The sequence below is a fragment of the Coptis chinensis genome, chromosome 3 (assembly GCF_015680905.1).
Source record: "Coptis chinensis isolate HL-2020 chromosome 3, ASM1568090v1, whole genome shotgun sequence".
In the NCBI taxonomy this organism is placed as follows: Eukaryota; Viridiplantae; Streptophyta; class Magnoliopsida; order Ranunculales; family Ranunculaceae; genus Coptis; species Coptis chinensis.
Window position 1 is genome coordinate 55830565 of NC_141458.1, and position 7797 is coordinate 55838361.

Genomic DNA, 7797 nt, shown 5'->3' on the forward strand with positions numbered 1-7797 from the left:
ATTGTGGAAAAATTTGATAAGACTGCATGGTTCAATCAATAAACCGTGGTGTGTAGCAAGAGATTTTAACAACATCAGGACTGCAAATGAAAGAATAGGTGGTCATCCTATGCATCCCAGAGAAGCCCATGACTTTATACTCTATCTCCAGAATGCTGGGCTAACGGATATCAATTCTAGCGGTTTGTTTTATATAATTATTTGTGTCGTTGTTTGTGTTACGTTTCTTTTGCAAATCTTACTTAGCCTATTATATATTGATTAGTATAGTGGCTAGCAAAGTATCAATCGTACTCTAAATAATTAGTTGATAGTAATAGAAATTCCTAATCTAAGTTACTCTAATGGATGCAAGTAAAAGATGTAGCTAAGTAATGATGAACATATAGTTGATTTGATTTGAGATGTAAACAAAGCATAAACTAAACTAAATTAAATATATGAATATGAATCAAGAGAGAGAATATCTTGGGAGAGATGAATCCATCAAAATCATAGAATTAGTCTAATAGATCTATCTATCATGCTTAATATAAATCACCAATAGAAACTCTTATGCTCATAACCATAATGATAATATGTGGCTTTCAACGTGCCTTCTATTTTTCCATCAAATACTTCTTTAATCTCCAATGATATCTTCTATCTAACAAAATTGTGTTTTAAGTGGCATTCAATATACAACTCTAGGTGCCATGGAAAATCCACATGTGGCATTAATCATACAACTAATTGAGGTGCCATAAAGAATCCAATCATCACACTAGAACACTAAAAACTAGAAGAAAAGAATCTAGGGTTTGTGGTATTTGGCTCTACACAATCATGAATTACCCTAAGACCTCCTAACCTCCACAGGAGTATTAGATCAATGGATGAATAAGAAGAAACTCAATGAGGGATTTAAACTAAAACATGATAGAAGAAAAACTAAACTAAAACATAAAAAAATGTTTCATCTCCCCTCCCAAGAGAAAGGAGATTAGCTCCTCATACTATGCTATGAACACAATATTAAAAGGAATAATCTTTATAACTATTAATGGTGAAAAGGTCTAAACTTTCTTCTCTCTTAATTCTAGATCTAAGATGCAAACACTAAACTTCCTAGATGATGTAAACTGAGGTTTTTGTGCCTTATATATTGGCTTACATGCTCGTCTCGATAGAGATCCGAATTCTATATTTATTTGGTGTCAAACTCTCTGTCATCTTTCTAGAAACAATCCTGGAAAAGCTAGATTCGTTTGCACAAAACTGAGACATAGCCCACTTTTCCCTGCAGGCTATTTGGTAAGCTGCAGCTTCTGATAGCTTTTAGTTTCCTAATTCTTGTGAAACTCTGACTTCTTTTCCATGTTGATCTCATCTTCCTATGAAGTCGAAATTAAGGCTTTGAGATTAGATTGAAGACTCTTCTAACTCATTTATTATTCTTTTTAGAGTCCCATTAGGCTTGTCACTTATAGAGACAAATATGACGTTTTTGCCCTAGGCCTTTAGCTGTAATTCCCAGTGACTCCTTTTTGACTTGTTTGACTTCTTTTCCCTCTATATTTCACATTTAGGTTCTTTGACCTACAAAAACTCAAATTGCATAATAATAGAATATTTAAATATAAAATGGGGACTAACATACACATAATTGGGGTTATAAATTATTACTTTTAAGCACTTATCACAACCCCCAACTAGCATTTTGCTAGTCTCTTAGCAAATATGTGTTATACTAGAGAAGTGTTCAAAGCTAACAATACTAATTAAATAATAAACTAACTCACTTTTCAAGAGGGCATGCAGTTTTGCATTTTACCATATGCAACAAGGCCTTAAACCTTTAAGTTACCCTTAAAGGACGAGTTATAGCCTCATGAGGGTTTTCAGTTGATATACCCACAAAATCAATTTTACATATGAACTTTGGTGAAATCTAGATAAAGCAATTTTTTTTCAGTTAAAATGTCTAAATCAAAAGGTTATTACTTGTCACACCCATGATCATAAAACATTAGGCTAAGGTTCTATTCATAAAGATAGAAAAGACTGACTAATCATCCTAACTAGAGCTTATTTATTTTTAACCATTTTGATTCCTTTCTCTTTTCCAAGGAACGGAATTTCTACCTCACCTTTGGATTAGTATTTTGACTTCAAATCTCACCATTTCATACACTCACAAGAAAATCTCTCTCAGATAAGTTTTATATTTTACCTCCATATGCAGGGAAATGAGTAAAAAGTATAGCATCCCACATATTTAATCAGAAAGACAGAAATTTGCAAATATATAAATAAAGTCTCATAGAAAGAATGTCTATCATATTTGAAGTGTCGGGTCCTGCACTTTAGCATCCTCTCACCTATTCTACACTTCATACCATACTTTAGTGATAAGTTTGGGTATTAAAACAGGGCTTAGGACATGTTAACAAGAAAAGGGTAAAAAGGATTCAAATTTTTTTGAGAATATACTAAAGACTTTGTGCTTTTGATCTTCTTGTAAATTTTCTTCACTTGTAGACTGCAACACTTGAACTCTATCACTACTTCTGCTCAATTATTTATATTTCTTTTTTTTTTTTTTTTTTTTTTTTTTTTTTTTTTTTTTTTTCTTTGAGCAAAAGGAATGATTTTCTTCATATGACTTTGGTAAAATTTCCTTCAAAATCTTCTTTGTTCTAGCTTTCTCTTTAGTTATTTAGAAATCCTCAAAAATATGGGTAAGGCTAATAATATGGGATATACTCCTTATCTGGAGTTGGGTTTAAGATGATTGGTTTAAGAATAAAAGGCTTGATATATAAGGCTCAAAAGTGGTTAACATGATAATCCTACTAGGTAGGATAAAGGCTGATTGGTTCACTACTTGACTTATCAGTATGATATTCTGCTTTGAATAGACTACAAGACCTAATGGCTATCTCCCCAGTTGATGCCACCTCATGATTGACCAAATCAAGAATAAATGAGACTACACAACGAATTTAAGCATAGAAAATGGTTGAGTCAACTTAGACTCAGATTTACATAAAGACTCTCCAAAAAATTAAAATTAGTCTCTGTACTAATCCTCTAGTTTGGTAGAAGTTTAAGTTGCTTTTTCATTTGAAATTCCTCTAGTGGTGTATTATATGAACTTACTTTAGATTAAGACTTTTATCAGTGAGATCTATTTCTAGTAATAGAAACTTAGTCTAAAAGTCTTACTAATCCTGGTCATGACTTATAATTTCCAATTTCATTAGCCAGTTTAAACGATAAAAATATACTTTTCACCTAGAATCACCATAATTCACATATAAATTTTCCAAATATTGTAATTAAAATATTGCAAAATTTTAATTCTCACCCCCTAACTAAATTAGGCATTGTCGTCAATGACTAAATAAAATAACTGAAAGATTACCATAATTGAAATAATCAAAGAAGGAGGGATGTTACCTTAAATGCGTGCAAAATTACACCAGCTAAAATCTGTAGAATTTATATCCTTAACAAAAGAAATAAGAGTAATGATTCATGAGGATTAAAATTACTACAACGATTAAATATTTGTCATGTGCTCATTCCATACAGTTACACGTCTCCAAAAAGACAGAGAAAAAGTGCTAGAGTGGAATACATGAGTCACATGTACAAATGACACGACTGAAAAATAAAAATAAAAAATAAACAATGAATAATAATAATAATAATAATAATAATAATAATAATATCTTAAATCAATAGTTTCAAGAGTTAGTGGTAATTAGAAAGTTATTAACTTCATAATTTAGGACTGTTTCTCTCCTGTTTCGCTCAGCCTAACCAAATACCAATTCTTCATCACATGATTGCCCTTTATTTCCTACTGACTCTCTCCTGTTTTGCTCAGCCTAACCAAATACCAATTCTTCATTACATGATGCCCTTTATTTCCTACTGTCTCCCTCCATACAACATTAAACAGATAGAAACCTGGATTCAAATCGAGAATTTTGACAACCCGTAACCGAAGCTGAGAGGTGAAACTAACAAAAATTTGAGCGGTTAATCAGGAAAGTAGGAATTCCAAAATACTGTTTGGAATTGTAGAATTCCAAAATATAGAATTATAAACAATTGGGAACTGACCCGCGGTCAATCTTGCCGGTTAGCAAGTGTTCCACGTCTCAGGTAGGTGTAACTGGAGGTTGCAGCGCCTATTAATGGGTGGGGTGAAGTGGTGATAACGATGAGGGAGTGGTGGATGCGGTTGGAAGAAGAAGAAGATCGGTCTCTTTTTTTGTTTTGTTTGATTGGGCTTTTGTTTTTTTTAGTTTTAGGCCCAAGTGGTTGTATGTAAACTTTGACTTGTATTGGGGTCCGAAACAAAGTAGGATTCTAACTTACTACTTCGGAATAGAGAGCTAGTCCGTAATACAGAAGAATTCCACCTTACTAATGATAGGGTTATATACTAAAAGCATTACTTTTGTATTAACTCTAATTCTTCATTTTTTGAATGAGAATCATATGGGCAAATGTTATGCATATTATATATGTTATTAGTTATATGCATGTGTCTAATACTTTATGTTGTAGATGATATGGTGTGAACACAGTAAGATCATATCATCGATTACCTTTATAAAGTATAAGTAATCGTTCACAACCTAGATGGATTTGGACAAACCATTAGTACGGTTGTAGTATAATCTGGTATTAGTCTATCTTGACTATAGAATTACACTAGTACACTTTATGTGTATTAAACAGGACCAAGTGAGGTTGTTTCTCTTTATACTGACTATGTAAAAGAACAAACGCCTCTGTTATTATGGATGTTTGTCCTCTTAATCCGGATATAATAATGGGCACTTACGTGCATTGTATATTGCTTTAAATCATCAATGAGTGAGATTCATTTGTGAATCAACAAACTCAATGGATTGGGTAATGACATTGTATGTAAGGTGTGATGTTGATTATAGAAGGAATCCGTGACACACAGGAAGTCGGGTTGATGATGTCCCCTTGAGGAGCTCAAAAAGATTGTCATGTAAACCATATAAGTGGATTTATTCTGACATGACAATGAGGTTGAGTGGTACTACTCAAGGACATAAGAAGTTGATTAATGTAGCTGTCAGTAACTTGACTTAATCAATGGACATTCGATATCTTAAACACGGGGAGATCAACGAGCATATAATATGGAGCCCATAAACGCTGACGCATAATTTGGGATTAGGGCGGTAGTGCAACAATGGCTTTTAGTGGAATAAGCCATTTGTTGACGGACTTGGGCCGTGTGTTCTGGGCGAACATGGGAAGCCCAATCCCGTCAGGAGGCGCAACCCTAATTTCTCCACATGGTCCCTGTTGTAGCCTATAAATAGAATACTCTTTCTCTTGGCCAAAATCACTATTCACTATATTAGAAAAAGAGGCAAGGAAAGATAGATCCAAAATTGGATCTAGGTTTCTGAGAAAGAAGGGGATTGGTAGATTGTTGCCTACACAACGTCCAATCTATTCTAAAGGAATACAACAGAAGATCAAGGGGTTGATTGTTGATTCGGATTCATAAAGCTTGGATTCTTAGAGTTATCTAAACCAGATCGAAAAGGTATGTTTTCTATCCAAAACCGTGAACCCCATTGATTCTGCTGCGCGTGGTTCTCGCGGTTTGTAGAAATATTCATTCTGAAAATAACGGTTCCTACAACTAAAGCACAACACATATATGCATCACGCATACACTTCAAAGCTTCTATCAATTCATTTTTTTTTTCTGAATAAAAACAATCACTCAATTTATAAACTATTGATATTTTAAATAATTAAAAGCAACTAATCTCATGACAGTAAAAAATAAACTTAACTATACTTAGCTTCTACCATCTTTCTAATACTATACCCATAACAACTAAAAATAGATTAATTCTTCATACTCTTTATACTTCACGCTCCTTCCCGATGTGGTGATGGGATAGAGAATACAGAGATGTAGAAAGTGTTGATGTAGTGAACGCAGGAGACGCTACAAAATATAGCTTTATAGGAAAACTTTCAAAAGTGTTCCACTTCTCTCCTAGTCAGAAACACAAAGCTACAGCTTCCTGACGTTGGGTAGATTTCTACTCCTTTCTGAACTCAAATTCTATAGACTACCTGACTCTCTCTTCTTCTTTTTTGTACGAATATATTTAGTCTTTTGGGTTATGTTGGACCATCCTAAGTCCTCTGATCCTAGTTAAAATGGAATTAATATAAAGCTAATGAGAGTTGAAGTGGAAGTAGGAAAAAAAAATTCTTATATAGTTGAAGCAATGTGAGTTCAGTGAGATTTTTTCTGTATATTTTCAGCACAGGCTCAGGTACACATCTATTTATTTATTTATTTATTTTTAATTTTATTTTTAATTTTATTTTTTTTTTAAAGAATGAGCTACTATCTATATAAACAACTTGGGTTGCCTCCCATAAGCTACGTTTAATGTCGTCAGCCGACACAGAGAGGGGGGAAACTTAAGTTTACCCCCCCCCCCCCCCTAACTAAATTAGGCTCATCTTCTAATGTGGTCTGATTTGCTCTATCCTTAGTTTTCTAGCAGCAGAAAATAAGAAATGAATGGAGCTTATTGTAACTGGTTCTGCTAGTACAAGGATATAATCTTGCAACACCGTGGGTAGTTTATCCCATAGATTGTTTTTCGGATCAGGTATGTATTTGTATATTGGTTCTATAAGTAAAGTTTCCTCTATATCTCGTGTAGGTAGCTCTAAAAATGGTTTTAAACGGTGTGCATTTACTTTAAAACTAGTACCTCATTTTGGATCTTCTAACTCTATTGCACCATGGTGTGTAATGTTTCTTACAAAGTAAGGACCTGACCATCTAGACCGCAATTTTCCTGGAAATAATTCTAATCTAGAGTCATAGAGTAAAACTTTCTGATCTGAGTAGAAATCTTTCCTTAAAATTTGTTTAGCATGGGCTAGCTTTGTCCTTTTCTTATAGTTCTTTGAACTTTCATAGGCATCACTCCGTATTTCTTCTAACTCGTTTAGCTGTAACTTTCTTTGTTCTCCAGCCTTATCTAATTCGAAGTTCATGGCTCTAACAACCCAATAGGCTCGGTGTTCTAGTTCGACAGGTAGGTGACAAGTCTTGCCATAGACAATACGATAAGGGGACATAGCTATAGGAGTTTTGAACGCAGTACGATAAGCCCATAAAGCATCATTAAGTCTAAAATACCAATCTTTTTCGAAGGGTTAATTGTTTTCTCTAGAATATTTTCAATCTCCCTATTCGAAACTTCGGCTTGCCCATTTGTTTGTGGATGGTATGGAAGAGCAACTTTCTGTGTTATGCCATACTTAGACATTAGATTTCCAAATACCCGATTGCAAAAATGCGAGCCATTATCACTAATTATAGCTCTAGGAGTTCCGAACCTAGGTAAAATATACGCTTTAAGAAAATCTATGTCCACTTTATGATCAGCGGTCCTTGTTGCTACAGCTTCTACCCATTTTGATACATAATCAACTACCACTAGGATGTATAGAAAACCATTAGATTGAGGAAAAGGGTCCATGAAGTCTATACCCCATATATAAAAAATTTCACAATTGAGAATGGATTGTTGGGGCCATTCATTTTGTTTGGTTATTTTTCCTAAATGTTGGCATCTAGAACAGGCTTTACAATAGGTTATAGCATCTCTAAACATGGTGGGCCAATAAAATCCACATTGCAAAATCTTAGCAGTGGTCTTTCTTGAACCAAAATACCCACCGCAAGCTTGGTCATGGAAAAAAGATAGA